This window comes from Pan troglodytes, chromosome 7 (assembly GCF_028858775.2).
Source record: "Pan troglodytes isolate AG18354 chromosome 7, NHGRI_mPanTro3-v2.0_pri, whole genome shotgun sequence".
NCBI classification, from domain to species: Eukaryota; Metazoa; Chordata; class Mammalia; order Primates; family Hominidae; genus Pan; species Pan troglodytes.
The window spans coordinates 142,901,446-142,915,035 of NC_072405.2; the positions used below are offsets into that span (position 1 = coordinate 142,901,446).

At 39.4% G+C, this 13,590-nt stretch overlaps 1 protein-coding gene across 9 annotated transcripts in view; it reads right to left on the bottom strand.

Moving 5' to 3' along the window:
• Window positions 1-13,590, bottom strand: part of DNAAF11 (dynein axonemal assembly factor 11) — a 103,882-nt gene that overhangs the window by 66,780 nt on the left and 23,512 nt on the right.

A 13,590-nucleotide genomic window follows, 5' to 3' on the forward strand; every position in this document is an offset into this window, starting at 1 on the left:
AGAAATGTCAACTCAAAGGCTTCATCTTAACTCATTTTTCTATCTCTGTCTCTCCTTATTTTCACCCTCTGAGTCCTTCCAGCCAGGGGAAATCACTTTTCCTGCTCACACTTACAAGGCTGGTTAATTTTTTTTGATTTGGTCACTATCTGGTATGAAAAAAGGAAAAGTATAAGCTGCTACTACAGTGGATGCTACCTCAGAACAAAACTCCTACTACAGAGGGCACCTGGAACCTGTCCTCTTGAGTTTTAGCAGGTCGGTAGGACATATTTCATCTTGGAGGGTGATAGTGGAAAGATTCTCCAAAAAGAAAGGCATTTCATAAAACCAGTGCATCCAAACCAATATTTGCAAAGTCACCTAGCAGAGAGAGAATGGCTCTAAGGCCACCAAGAACTGAACTGAAGGTATTAAAAGTGAAGAATAAGACGTTTTGATGTTCAAAGGAATAATAGAAAAAGGGTGAGTCACTGAAGTAGGGTTTTATAGTAAATCTGACCCATCCACCTTCATTACAGAGATAGCCAGATGCTATAGAAACTTGAATCGAATCTAAATTTGAATTTGAATTAATCCCCTCATTCACATTCCATGCAAATTTGGAGGCTAGGAGTCCAGACTTGGGAATTAGACAGATATGAGTTCAAGTGCTTCCTCTACCTCATCCTTGCTAATGTGGCCTTGGGTAAGTTACAAGCTTCAGCCTGCTCATCTATAGAATTATAATAGTATTGGTATCAGAAGTTGCGAAGATAATATACGATGACTCATGTAAAGCGCTTAGCATAATGCTTGCCACCTAGAGTGTCGGTAAACATGAGCTATGATTAGAATAGCTCAATGAGCACTCTAATTATCATATGACTTCTCCTCGGACAATGTACCTACGTGGAAAGAAGTAAGCACAGCTGTCTCATGAGCAGAAACCTTGCAGTTTCTTTCTGTGAACTAAGAAGAGTTGACCTAGTTTACGCAGCAGCCTTTCGGGGCTTGGTTCAATATAAGATTATCTCTCCCTATGACTGCCTCATGCTTGTGGGATTAACATGGCAGATTTTGCAACCTCCAATGTCTAGAAAGCCTTCCCCAGCTAATACCCCAGGTCCACCTTGTTCTGCATTTATTTCTTCAAAGTTCTACACACCCTTCCATTATCATTTCTTATTATACACTTTTTTGTAATTTTTCTGTGGCTATATAAATTTAGAGTGAATTTCGGTTCCTGATAGATTAACGTCACCAATATGAATTTGATTCAGATTGGTTCATAGCTATGCAACTGTATCACCTTTGGTGAGGTTTCCTCAATTCTGAAGGCTGTATAATGGAACCAACTTCACTAAATGATGGTGTTCTCTCCGTGTTCCTAGATCCTATCACCTGACTCAATCTTGTCCAGAATTCCACGTTTTCTTCTTATTAAGTCAGATCCCAAGCCAATCTCCTCCAAATAAGTTACCTCTATCTTAGAACTTCCAGATATAGGACCTCTCTATATCCATCCATCCATTCATCCACCCACATAGGAGTTACAGGTTGCCTGCTACACAGATGTTGCTGAGCAAGCTCTTTAGGATAAACTGATAAAAAAAAAAAATCATGGTCCCTGAGTTCACATTTATGTCTAACATAGAGAAAAGATAAAACGAGAAAAAAATACAAGGAAAAGAAAATTAAATGTGCAAACACAGAATCCAGAAGTAGGCAATGCCCATTAGACATTGTAAGCTACCCTAAACCTATATTCATTCAACCCATTGTTTCTGGCATTCTACAAGATTTGCTTCTCTAAAGGTTACCAAAAACCATGATATTAGCAATCTGCTGCATATGGCACAATTTATCATGAATTATCTCTTAAAATTCTCAGCCATCTTGGTAACAGTGATACTACTCTCTCCTTGTTCTCCTTATACTGTAGTCTGTTCCTCTTCATCTCTTTTATAAACTTCTCTATCCCTTCAATGGTGATATATCCCAGAGTTCCACCCTTGGCCCAGTATTTTCTGTCATCATCTTCTTGATGACAACAGTCATGGTTATTGGTTTAACTAACCCCAGATTCTGATGATTTCCAAATGATAACCCACTATCTGAATATCGTACTCCTATTTCCAAATGTCTGCAAGCCATATTACATTCAACATGTTCAAAATGGAATTCTCCCTATTTCCTCTTATTCTCCATTCCTCAACACAGCTTCTCTGCCTTGTTTATGTCTAAACTCTCTCAATACCATCATTATTTTGGTTTTAGACATGAATTTGATACATCTAAGGGTGAAGTCATAAATTTAAAAGTTAAATTACTCTCTTAACTTCTTCATGTCATTAACCAAGCCCCAGAGACCTTAACTCCTAAATTTTATCATATACTTCCTGTCTACTATAATCCTATTATCCATACCCCAGGTTCTTATCACCTTTTGCAACAAAATACATTAATAATCTCCTTATAAACTGATTATATCCAAGAATATAAACAGTTTGAAAGAAGGAAAGAATAGATAAAAGTAGGAAAAGAAAAGAGGAGTCTGGAACTTCTTGATGTACCACTAAGCAAGAAAGTACTCAAAGAAAGATAAGAACATTTTAAAACATCAGAAGAGTCTACTTGGAAGGGCTTCTGTAGCCAAACCTGGGACACTTTGATCATTAAACTAAATAATAGTGGTAACATTATTCATTGAATAAAACAAGAATCCATGAGTTCATGCCAATATAAGAAATACAAATAAATTGGGGGAGAAGGAAAAGTTTTTTCTTAAAGTAGAATGTCATCTAATAAATATAAAAAGAATGATGGAATGAAAACAAGTCATTAGAATGTTAAAACCAGTGCATGGAAGTATGATGAGGAATAGGATATTTACATAATGTTCAAGTATCTTCCCACAAATTACTCATTAGTTAAAAGTGAAATATAGTAATGTTACAGTAGAGAAACCTGGTAGACACTGTCTTTTCTTTGATTCCTTTTACCGTCATCAGATACTCTCTAACATACATACTGTTTCATTTTAATTTTGTGTACATCCTTTGTCATACTTGATGTTTTTCTTTTTTTGTTTGAGTGTTTATGACCTGTCTTCCCCATTAGAACTTAAGCTCCATGAAGAGGGGAAGATTGGCTTGTTAATTACTTTATCTCCCACACGTAAAAGATTCCTTGGCGTAAGATAGAAGGTCAAGAAATACTTGTTGAAGAAATGAAGAGATGGGAGGAGGAAGAGAGGGAAGGAGAAAAGAAAGAATGAGGGAGAAAGACAAAGAAGGAAAATGGGTAAGTGCAGCAGATAAGTCAACAGGTAGATTAGTTAGTTGGCTCAGGTGAAAACTAAAGGACAGACAACTTTAAAGATAATTGAGCAACTGAGGGAAAAAATGGAATTGACAAGACTGAGTATAGGTGACTATTATAGTTGGACATTAAATTCTAGTAAGTATAATTACATGATATAAAATAAATAAGCACATGTAGGAAGAGACTCAATGTAGAAAAATGGTTAAGCAAACTCTAATACATCTATTCAATGTTTAATGTTATAAGGACATTTAAAATGATGGTTATGAAAACGATCACAGCATGGAGGAGGAGAGCTTATGATATAATGAAAATGGAAAAAGTAAGATATAACATCACCCATGTGCTAAAATTACGACAATGTAAAAGACAGAAAAAATAAATATAGCAAAATGATAATAGCAATGGTGGAATTAAGATTAAACATCATTCTATTTTTCAAAATTTTGCAACATGGTTAGAGTTGAGAATTTTTAAAAGTATACAAATAGAGAAAATACATGAAACTGATAGAAAACTAAGATATAAGTTAGCATAGTTTTCTCAAATGTCATAAGTATGCTCCAGGTATATAATATGCTTATTAACTACATGGCTAATATTTATTTGCTGTTTACTATATTCAGCTCTTCCATACACATTATTTTATTCAATCCTAACATCATGCTTATGAGAGAAATATCACAATTACTATCTTTATTTGAAGGTCAGATAGCTCAGCGTGGGCACTTGGCTCTGAGATGCCCATCATGTGCACTCATGCTATTTCTCATGGAGAGATGGCATCGAATCCTTCTCCTTCTCTCTGCATTGGGGCTGGCCCCAGGGACTTGCCTGACCAACAGACTGTGGAACCAGTGAAGCTCTGGGGCTGCCTAGATGTCTGAAATGCTCACACTGGAAGGATTGCCCTGCAAATAATTGCTCTGGGACATGTCAGAAGCCAGATCAAGTGTCTGGCTACCTTCACTCCACCACGCTCAGAGACCCTAAGCCACCTGGAGAATCGTAAAGGCAGTGAGAGAGAACAAAATCTGCTTCTGTGGAAAGAAACACGCCCAGAAGCAGCTCCAGATGGTAACTGAAGCAACCATCTTGGAGGTGGATCCTCCAGCAACGGCTGCTTCCGGAATCTATCTGGCAACTTGCAACTGCAACGCAAATGAGCTAAGGAATTACCAAAGTTTACATAGCTCCTAAATGGATGAGTTGGGATGCGGACCCAGGTTGGCCCACCTGAAAAGATTCTCTGAACTGATATGTTAGAGCAGCGGTCTCCAACCTTTTTGGCACCAGGGACTGGTTTCATGGAAGACCATTTTTCCACGGATGGTGGGGTGGGATGGTTTCGGGATGAAACTGTTTCACCTCAGATCATCAGGCATTAGTTCTCATACGAGCACGCAACCTACATCCCTCGCAAGATCAGTTCACAATAGGGCTCCGCTCCTATGAGGATCTAAAGCAGCAGCTGTTTAGACAGGAGGCGGAGCTTAGGCACTAACATCCTCTTGGCCCACTGCTCATCTCCTGCTGTCAGCCGGTTCCTAACAGGCCAGAGGTATCGGTCCTCTACCCAGGGTTTGGGGACCCCTGTGCTAGAGAGTCTCTTTGCCAGTGTTAGCCATTTATTATTAAAATATCATCATCATCTTCACCTTAAAATTCTCATGCTACAATTCTGTGGAACACATACTTGAGTCTGTAAGTAAAAGTAGTTGTCACCACCCAGCAGAGGTGTAGCCCAGGACTGACCTGCCTGGAATTCATGACACAGGTGGAGATGGAGAGACCAGCTTGGAAGAAGGCAGGAGGAGGCAGGTAGGATAAGAAAGGCCAGAGATTAGATGTGGGAGAGTTGGGGAGCAAGTGTAATATCCTCTCCCAACACAGTTAATTCAAAAGACCAGTCCCCGTAAATGGGTCCATATGCCATATTTCATTATGATATCCTGTCAATGTCATATGAAAATACACGGAGGGTGGGTAGGAGAAAATTGAGAACCTTGCAGATGGTGTGAGAGAACAAAATCTGCATCATCCACATCAGGAAGTCAATAGATGACATCAAAAATAGGAATATCAAGAAACAGCAGATAAGCATGATGTAAGTGCAATACTTGGAGACAAGCATAATATTGAGTGCATTCGTTAGACACTTGTAATAGAAGAAGCAAAGGGAATTGTGAGTAGCTACCTCTAGGCAGTAGGACTTAGAGGTCTGAGGGGATTGACAAGGGACATAAGTATAGCACTGTGACCTTTTGAACTATTATATTACTATGCTAAAAATATAAATTGTGTAACAGATAAATATCCAGAATTTACAAGAACAAATAAATGCTTTTATATATTCTAGATTTTACTATATAGGTGAAAGAAATTCATTAACCTCACATCTTTAAAAATAATTATATAAATGAAAAGGGGAAACAAAATAATTATTTCTATTAAATTAATAAAAACATGGATAATATTAAATACATATATCAGCAAGCCTGTGACATAAGAGTTATACCTTTCAGCATGCAGTCTGTCAATACATAAAATAGGCTTTTAAATTCTTCTTTCCTCCATTGCTAGAATTTCATCTGGGGAAAAAAAAGTCCCAGCCAAATATCTCAACTGGAAACAGAGGTAACTCATACAAATCTGCTCAGAACAGTTATATTCATAATAACAAACATAATTAAAAACACCTCCAGCACCAAACAATAAGGTTGCATTTAAAACACATCAATAGGAGGAGGTTTCAAGACGGCCAAATAGGAACAGCTCCAGTCTACAGCTCCCAGCGTGAACGACACAGAAGACAGGTGATTTCTGCATTTCCAACTGAGGTACTGGGTTCATCTCACTGGGGCTTGTTGGACAATGGGTGCAGCCCACGGAGCATTAGCCAAAGCAAGGGGGGCCATCACCTCACTCAGGAAGCACAAGGGGTCAGGGAATTCCCTTTCCTAGGCAAGGGAAGCCATGACCAATGGTACCTGGAAAATTGGGACACTCCCACCCTAATACTGTGCTATTCCAACAGTCTTAGCAAACAGCACACCAGGAGATTATATCCCATGCGTGACTTGGAGGGTCCCACGCCCATGGAGCCTCCCTCACTGCTAGCACAGCAGTCTGAGATCGAACTGCAAGGCGGCAGCAAGGCTGGGGGAGGGACGTCCGCCATTGCTGAGGCTTGAGTAGGTAAACAAAGCAGCTGGGAAGCTCGAACTGGGTGGAGCCCACCACAGCTCAAGGAGGCCTGCCTGCCTCTGTAGACTCCACCTCTGGGGGCAGGACATAGTTGAACAAAAGGCAGGAGAAACTTCTGCGGACTTAAACGTCCCTGTCTGACAGCTTTGAAGAGAGTAGTGGTCCTCCCAGCATGGAGTTTGAGATCTGAGAATGGACAATCTGCCTCCTCAAGTGGGTCCCTGACCCCCGGGGAGCCCAACTGGGAGGCACCTCCCAGTAGGGGCCGAATGACACCTCATACAGCCAGGTGCCCCTCTGAGACAAAGCTTCCAGAGGTAGGATCAGGCAGCAACATTTGCTGTTCTGCAATATTTGCTGTTTTGCAGCCTCTGCTGGTGATACCCAGGCAAACAGGGTCTGGAGTGGACCTCCAGCAAACTCCAACAGACCTGCAGCTGAGGGTCCTGACTGTTAGAAGGAAAGCTAACAAACAGAAAGGACATCCACACCAAAACCCCATCTGTACGTCACCATCATCAAAGACCAAAGGTAGATAAAACCACAAAGATGGGGAGAAACCAGAGCAGAAAAGCTGAAAATTCTAAAAATCAGAGCGCCTCTTCTCCTCCAAAGGAACGCAGCTCGTCGCCAGCAACAGAACAAAGCTGGACGGAGAATGACTTTAGGCAAAGTGGAGAGAAGAAGGCTTCAGATGATCGGTAATAACAAACTTCTCTGAGCTAAAGGAGGATGTTTGAACCTATCGCAAAGAAGCTAAAAACCTTGAAAAAAAATTAGACAAATGGCTAACTAGAATAAACAGCGTAGAGAAGACCTTAAATGACCTGATGGAGCTGACAACCATGGCATGAGAACTAAGTGATGCATGTACAAGCTTCAGTAGCCGATCAAGTGGAAGAAGGGGTATCAGTGACTGAAGATCAAATGAATGAAATGAAGCGAGAAGTTTAGAAAAAAAAGAGTAAAAAGAAATGAACAAATCCTCCAAGAAATATGGGACTATGTGAAAAGACCAAATCTACATCTGATTGGTGTACCTGAAAGTAATGGGGAGAATGGAACAAAGTTGGAAAACACTTTTCAGAATATTATCCGGGAGAACTTCCCCAACCTAGCAAGATAGGACAACATTCAAATCCAGGAAATACAGAGAATGCCACAAAGATACTCCTTGAGAAGAGCAACTCCAGGATACATAATTGTCAGATTCACCAAAGTAGAAATGAAGGAAAAATTGTTAAGGGCAGCCAGAGAGAAAGGTTGGGTTACCCACAAAGGGAACCCATCAGACTAACAGCAGATCTCTCAGTAGAAACTCTACAAGCCAGAAGAGAGTGGGGGCCAATATTCAACATTCTTAAAGAAAAGAATTTTCAACCCAGAATTTCATATCCAGCCAAACTAAGCTTCATAAGTGAAGGAGAAATAAAATCCTTTACAGACAAGCAAATGCTGAGAGATTTTGTCACCACCAGGCCTGCCTTACAAGAGCTCCTGAAGGAAGCACTAAACATGGAAAGGAACAACCGGTACCAGCCACTGCAAAAACATGCCAAATTGTAAAGACCACCAATGCTAGGAAGAAACTACGTCAACTTACAAGCAAAATAACCAGCTAACATCATAAAGACAGGATCAAATTCTCACACAACAATATTAGCCTTAAATGTAAATAGGCTAAATTCTCCAATTAAAAGACACAGACTGGCAAATTGGATAAAGAGTCAAGACCCATCAGTGTGCTGTATTCAGGAGACCCATCTCACGTGCAGAGACACACATTGGCTCAAAATAAAGGGATGGAAGAAGATCTACCAAGCAAATGGAAAACAAAACAAAACAAAAAGCAAGGGTTGCAATCCCAGTCTCTGATAAAACAGACTTTAAACCAACAAAGATCAAAAGAGACAAAGAAGGCCATTACATAATGGTAAAGGGATCAATTCAACAAGAAGAGCTAACTATCCTAAATATATATGCACCCAATACAGGAGCACCCAGACTCATAAAGCAAGTCCTTAGAGACCTACAAAGAGACTTAGACTCCCACACAATAATAATGGGAGACTTTAACACCCCACTGTCAACATTAGAAAGATCAATGAGACAGAAAGTTAACAAGGATATCCAGGAATTGAACTCAGCTCTGCACCAAGTGGACCTAATAGACATCTACACAACTCTCCACCCCAAATCGACAGAATATACATTCTTCTCAGCACCACATCACCCTTATTCCAAAATTGACCACATAGTTGGAAGTAAAGCACTCCTCAGCAAATGTAAAAGAACAGAAATTATAACAAACTGTCTCTCAGACCACAGTGCAATCAAACTCGAACTCAAGATTAAGAAACTCACTCAAAACAGCTCAACTACATGGAAACTGAACAACCTGCTCCTGAATGACTACTGGGTACATAACGAAATGAAGGCAGAAATAAAGATGAGAAACCAATGAGAACCAATGAGAACAAAGAAACCAATGAGAACAAAGACACAACATAACAGAATCTCTGGGACACATTTAAAGCAGTGTGTAGAGGGAAATTTATAGCACTAAATGACCACAAGAGAAAGCAGGAAGATCTAAAATTGACACCCTAACATCACAATTAAAAGAACTAGAGAAGCAAGAGCAAATTCAAAAGCTAGCAGAAGGCAAGAAATAACTAAAATCAGAGCAGAACTGAAGGAGACAGAAACACAAAAAACCCTTCAAAAAATCAATGAATCCAGGAGCTGGTTTTTTGAAAAGATCAACAACATTGATAGACCGCTAGCAACACTAATACAGAAGAAAAGAGAGAAGAATCAAACAGATGCAATAAAAAATGATAAAGGGGATATCACCACCGATCCCACAGAAATCCAAACTACCATCAGAGAATACTATAAACACCTCTACACAAATAAACTAGAAAATCTAGAAGAAATGGATGAATTCCTGGACATATACACCATCCCAAGACTAACCCAGGAAGAAGTTGAATCCCTGAATAGACCAATAACAGGCTCTGAAATTGAGGCAATAATAGCCTAAAAACCAAAAAAAGTCCAGGACCAGATGGATTCACAGCCGAATTCTACCAGAGGTACAAAGAGGAGCTGGTACCGTTCCTTCTGAAACTATTGCAATCAACAGAAAAAGAGGGAATCCTCCCTAACTCATTTTATGAGGCCAGAATCATCCTGATACCAAAGCCTGGCAGAGACACAACAAAAAAAGAGAGTTTCAGGCCAATATCCTTGATTAATACCAATGCAAAAATCCTCAATAAAATACTGGCAAACCGAATCCAGCAGCACATCAAAAAGCTTATCTACCATGATCAAGTGGGCTTCATCCCTGGGATGCAAGGCTGGTTCAACATATGCAAATCAATAAATATAATCCAGCATATAAACACAACCAAAGACAAAAACCACATGATTATCTCAATAGATGCAGAAAAGGCCTTTGACAAAATTCAACAGCCCTTCACGTGAAAAACTCTCAATAAACTAGGTATTGATGAGACGTATCTCAAAATAATAAGAGCTATTTATGACACACGCACAGCCAATATCATACTGAATGGGCAAAAACTGGAAGCATTCCCTTTGAAAACTGGCACAAGACAGGGATGCCCTCTCTCACCACTCCTATTCAATATAGTGTTAGAAGTTCTGGCCAGGGCAATCAGGCAGGAGAAAGAAATAAAGGGTATTCAATTAGGAAAAGAGGAAGTCAAATTGTCCCTGTGTGCAGATGACATGATTGTATATTTAGAAAACCCCATTGTCTCAGCCAAAAATCTCCTTAAGCTGGTAAGCAACGTCAGCAAAGTCTCAGCATACAAAATCAATGCGCAAAAATCACAAGCATTCTTATACACCAATAACAGACAAACAGAGAGCCAAATCATGAGTGAACTCCCATTCACAATTGCTTCAAAGAGAATAAAATACCTAGGAATCCAACTTACAAGGGATGTGAAGGACCTCTTCAAGGAGAACTACAAACCACTGCTCAACGAAATAAAAGAGGACATAAACAAATGGAAGAACATTCCATGCTCATGGATAGGAAGAGTCGATATCATGAAAATGGCCATACTGCCCAAGGCAATTTATAGATTCAATGCCATCCCCATCAAGCTACCAATGACTTTCTTCACAGAATTGGAAAAAACTACTTTTTTATGGAACTTTTTAATGGAACCAAAAAAGAGCCCGCATTGCCAAGACAATCCTAAGCAAAAAGAACAAAGCTGGAGGCATCATGCTACCTGACTTCAAACTATACTACAAGGCTACAGTAACCAAAACAGCATGGTACTGGTACCAAAACAGAGATATAGACCAATGGAACACAACAGAGCCCTCAGAAATAACACCACACATCTACAACCATCTGATCTTTGACAAACCTGACAAAAACAAGAAATGGGGAAAGGATTCCCTGTTTAATAAATGCTGCTGGGAAAACTGGCTAGCCATATGGAGAAAGCTGAAACTGGATCCCTTCCTTACACCTTAACAAAAATTAATTCAAGATGGATTAAAGACTTAAATGTTAGACCTAAAACCATAAAAACCCTAGAAGAAAACCTAGGCAATACCATTCAGGACATAGGAATGGGCAAGGACTTTATGACTAAAACACCAAAAGCAATGGCAACCAAAGCCAAAATTGACAAATGGGATCTAATTAAACTAAAGAGCTTTTGCACAGCAAAAGAAACTACCATCAGAGTGAACAGGCAACCTACAAAATGGGAGAAAATTTTTACAATCTACCCATCTGACAAAGGGATAATATCCAGAATCTACAAAGAACTTAAAGAAATTTACAAGAAAAAATCAAATAACCCCATCAACAAGTGGGTGAAGGATATGAACAGACACTTCTCAAAAGAAGACATTTATGCAGCCAACAGATGCATGAAAAAATGCTCATCATCACTGGCCATCAGAGAAATGCAAATCAAAACCACAATGAGATACCATCTCAAACCAGTTAGAATGGCAATCATTAAAACATCAAGAAACAACAGGTGCTGGAGAGGATGTGGAGAAATAGGAACACTTCTACACTGTTAGTGGGACGGTAAACTAGTTCAACCATTGTGGAAGACAGCGTGGTGATTCCTCAAGGATATAGAACTAGAAATACCATTTGACCCAGCCATCCCATTACTGGGTATATACCCAAAGGATTATAAATCATGCTGCTATAAAGACACATGCATACGTATATTTATTGCAGCACTATTCACAATAGCAAAGACTTGGAACCAACCCAAATGTCCATCAATGATAGACTGGATTAAGAAAATGTGGCACATCAACACCATGGAATACTATGCAGCCATAAAAAATGGATGAGTTCATGTCTTTTGTAGGGACATGGATGAAGCTGGAAACCATCATTCTGAGCAAACTATTGCAAAGACAGAAAACCAAACACTGCATGTTCTCACTCACAGGTGGGAATTGAACAATGAGAACACATGGACACAGGGTGGGGAACATCACACACTGGGGCCTGTCATGAGGTGGGGGGAGGGCGGAGGGATAGCACTAGGAGATATACCTAATGTAAATGATGAGTTAATGGGTGCAGCACACCAACATGGCACATGTATACATATGTAACAAACCTGCACATTGTGCACATGTACCCTAGAACTTAAAGTACAATAAAAAATAAAAATAAAAAATAAAACACATTAATAAACTTGACAATGCAGTTGTTAAATTATAAAAATGTAGGCTCAGGCACTATATGAAGGATGTGTACAAAACTACATCTACAAATAAAACAGTCTATATCTCTATGTTTTTATGTTTATTTTACATTGGCAAAAATGAAAGATGAATTTTATAAACGTAGAAGATATATTTGGGGTAATCTGACTTAAGATAGGTTAGGTGGCATTTCTTAAGTTTAATTTAGGAGGCTCCGGAAGACATTTTAATTACATTTTTCTTTCATATAAGAAAAGACTGACATTTGAAAGCCTCCAATGAGGTGAAAATGTCATATATCTTTGGATGTTGCTATAATTTTGTAGATAAAAAACCCTCCAAATGTTCATTATATTTTTCAAAGTGTCAAATTTTAATGTCCACTTGGCCTGCAATTAAGAAATTAAACTACATTTGTCATCCCAAATATGAACAATTGTTGCCAAACTGGCCAAGCTTGAGAAAATCTCATCTCTGGAGTTCGGCACTGCTTCCTTCAGTGGAGTCCCAGCCTCTATCTCCTGTTCTGTGGAGATCCAGCTCAGTGACCCTCTGGGGTCTAAAAATCTTGGAAATCACCAACACTGACTGCCAAAGGCGGGTGGGGGAGCTCATGCTATGGGAAATTCCACCTCTCCTTCCAGGTTAGGGTAAGGGATGGAAAACAAAAGCACTTTATTCTACCCTGGTGAATCTTCAACAGGAGAAAAAGAAAAAAAAAAGGATACTAGCTATTTTTTTTTTTTGCCATCCAAGGAAAAACAGTAAAAAGCAAAACGATTTATTTTTACTTAAGCAGGTGGGTTGAAGGTGTACCCCCATCTTCCTCCTCTGTCACCTCAATCCCTTAAAATTAAACAAAAGTACATATTTGCCAGCAGATAGGATGCATTCTCCATTCCCACTATCCCCCTCCACCGCCCTTACCAAACAATCCTCAGGCTACCCTACACCCAGTTCATCCATGTTAAAGCTGGAAAGCAGAGCACAAAAAGACCTGTTCAGGTAAAAGGCAGGAGGGGGGTTGTCCTGCAGTTTGCCAAGCTCAAAAAGACAATAGTGACGATGCTGCCCTCTAGTGGTACATAAATAAAACAAATCACACAAACAGAACTCATACGGTGTAAGAATACTTACTTCACAAAATTAACAAGCGCTGGACAACCCAGCCAAGAGTCCCAGTTTTAATTATTTCTTTGGCATTTTAGATAGAAACTTCATTACCACAAAACATGGACATACAGTAAATTTTATTATTCCATTTGTTCACAGGAGAACAGGGCCGTAAAATGTTAGCTGGGAGAGAGTAATGACTCCATTTCTAATGCAGAAAAATGCCAA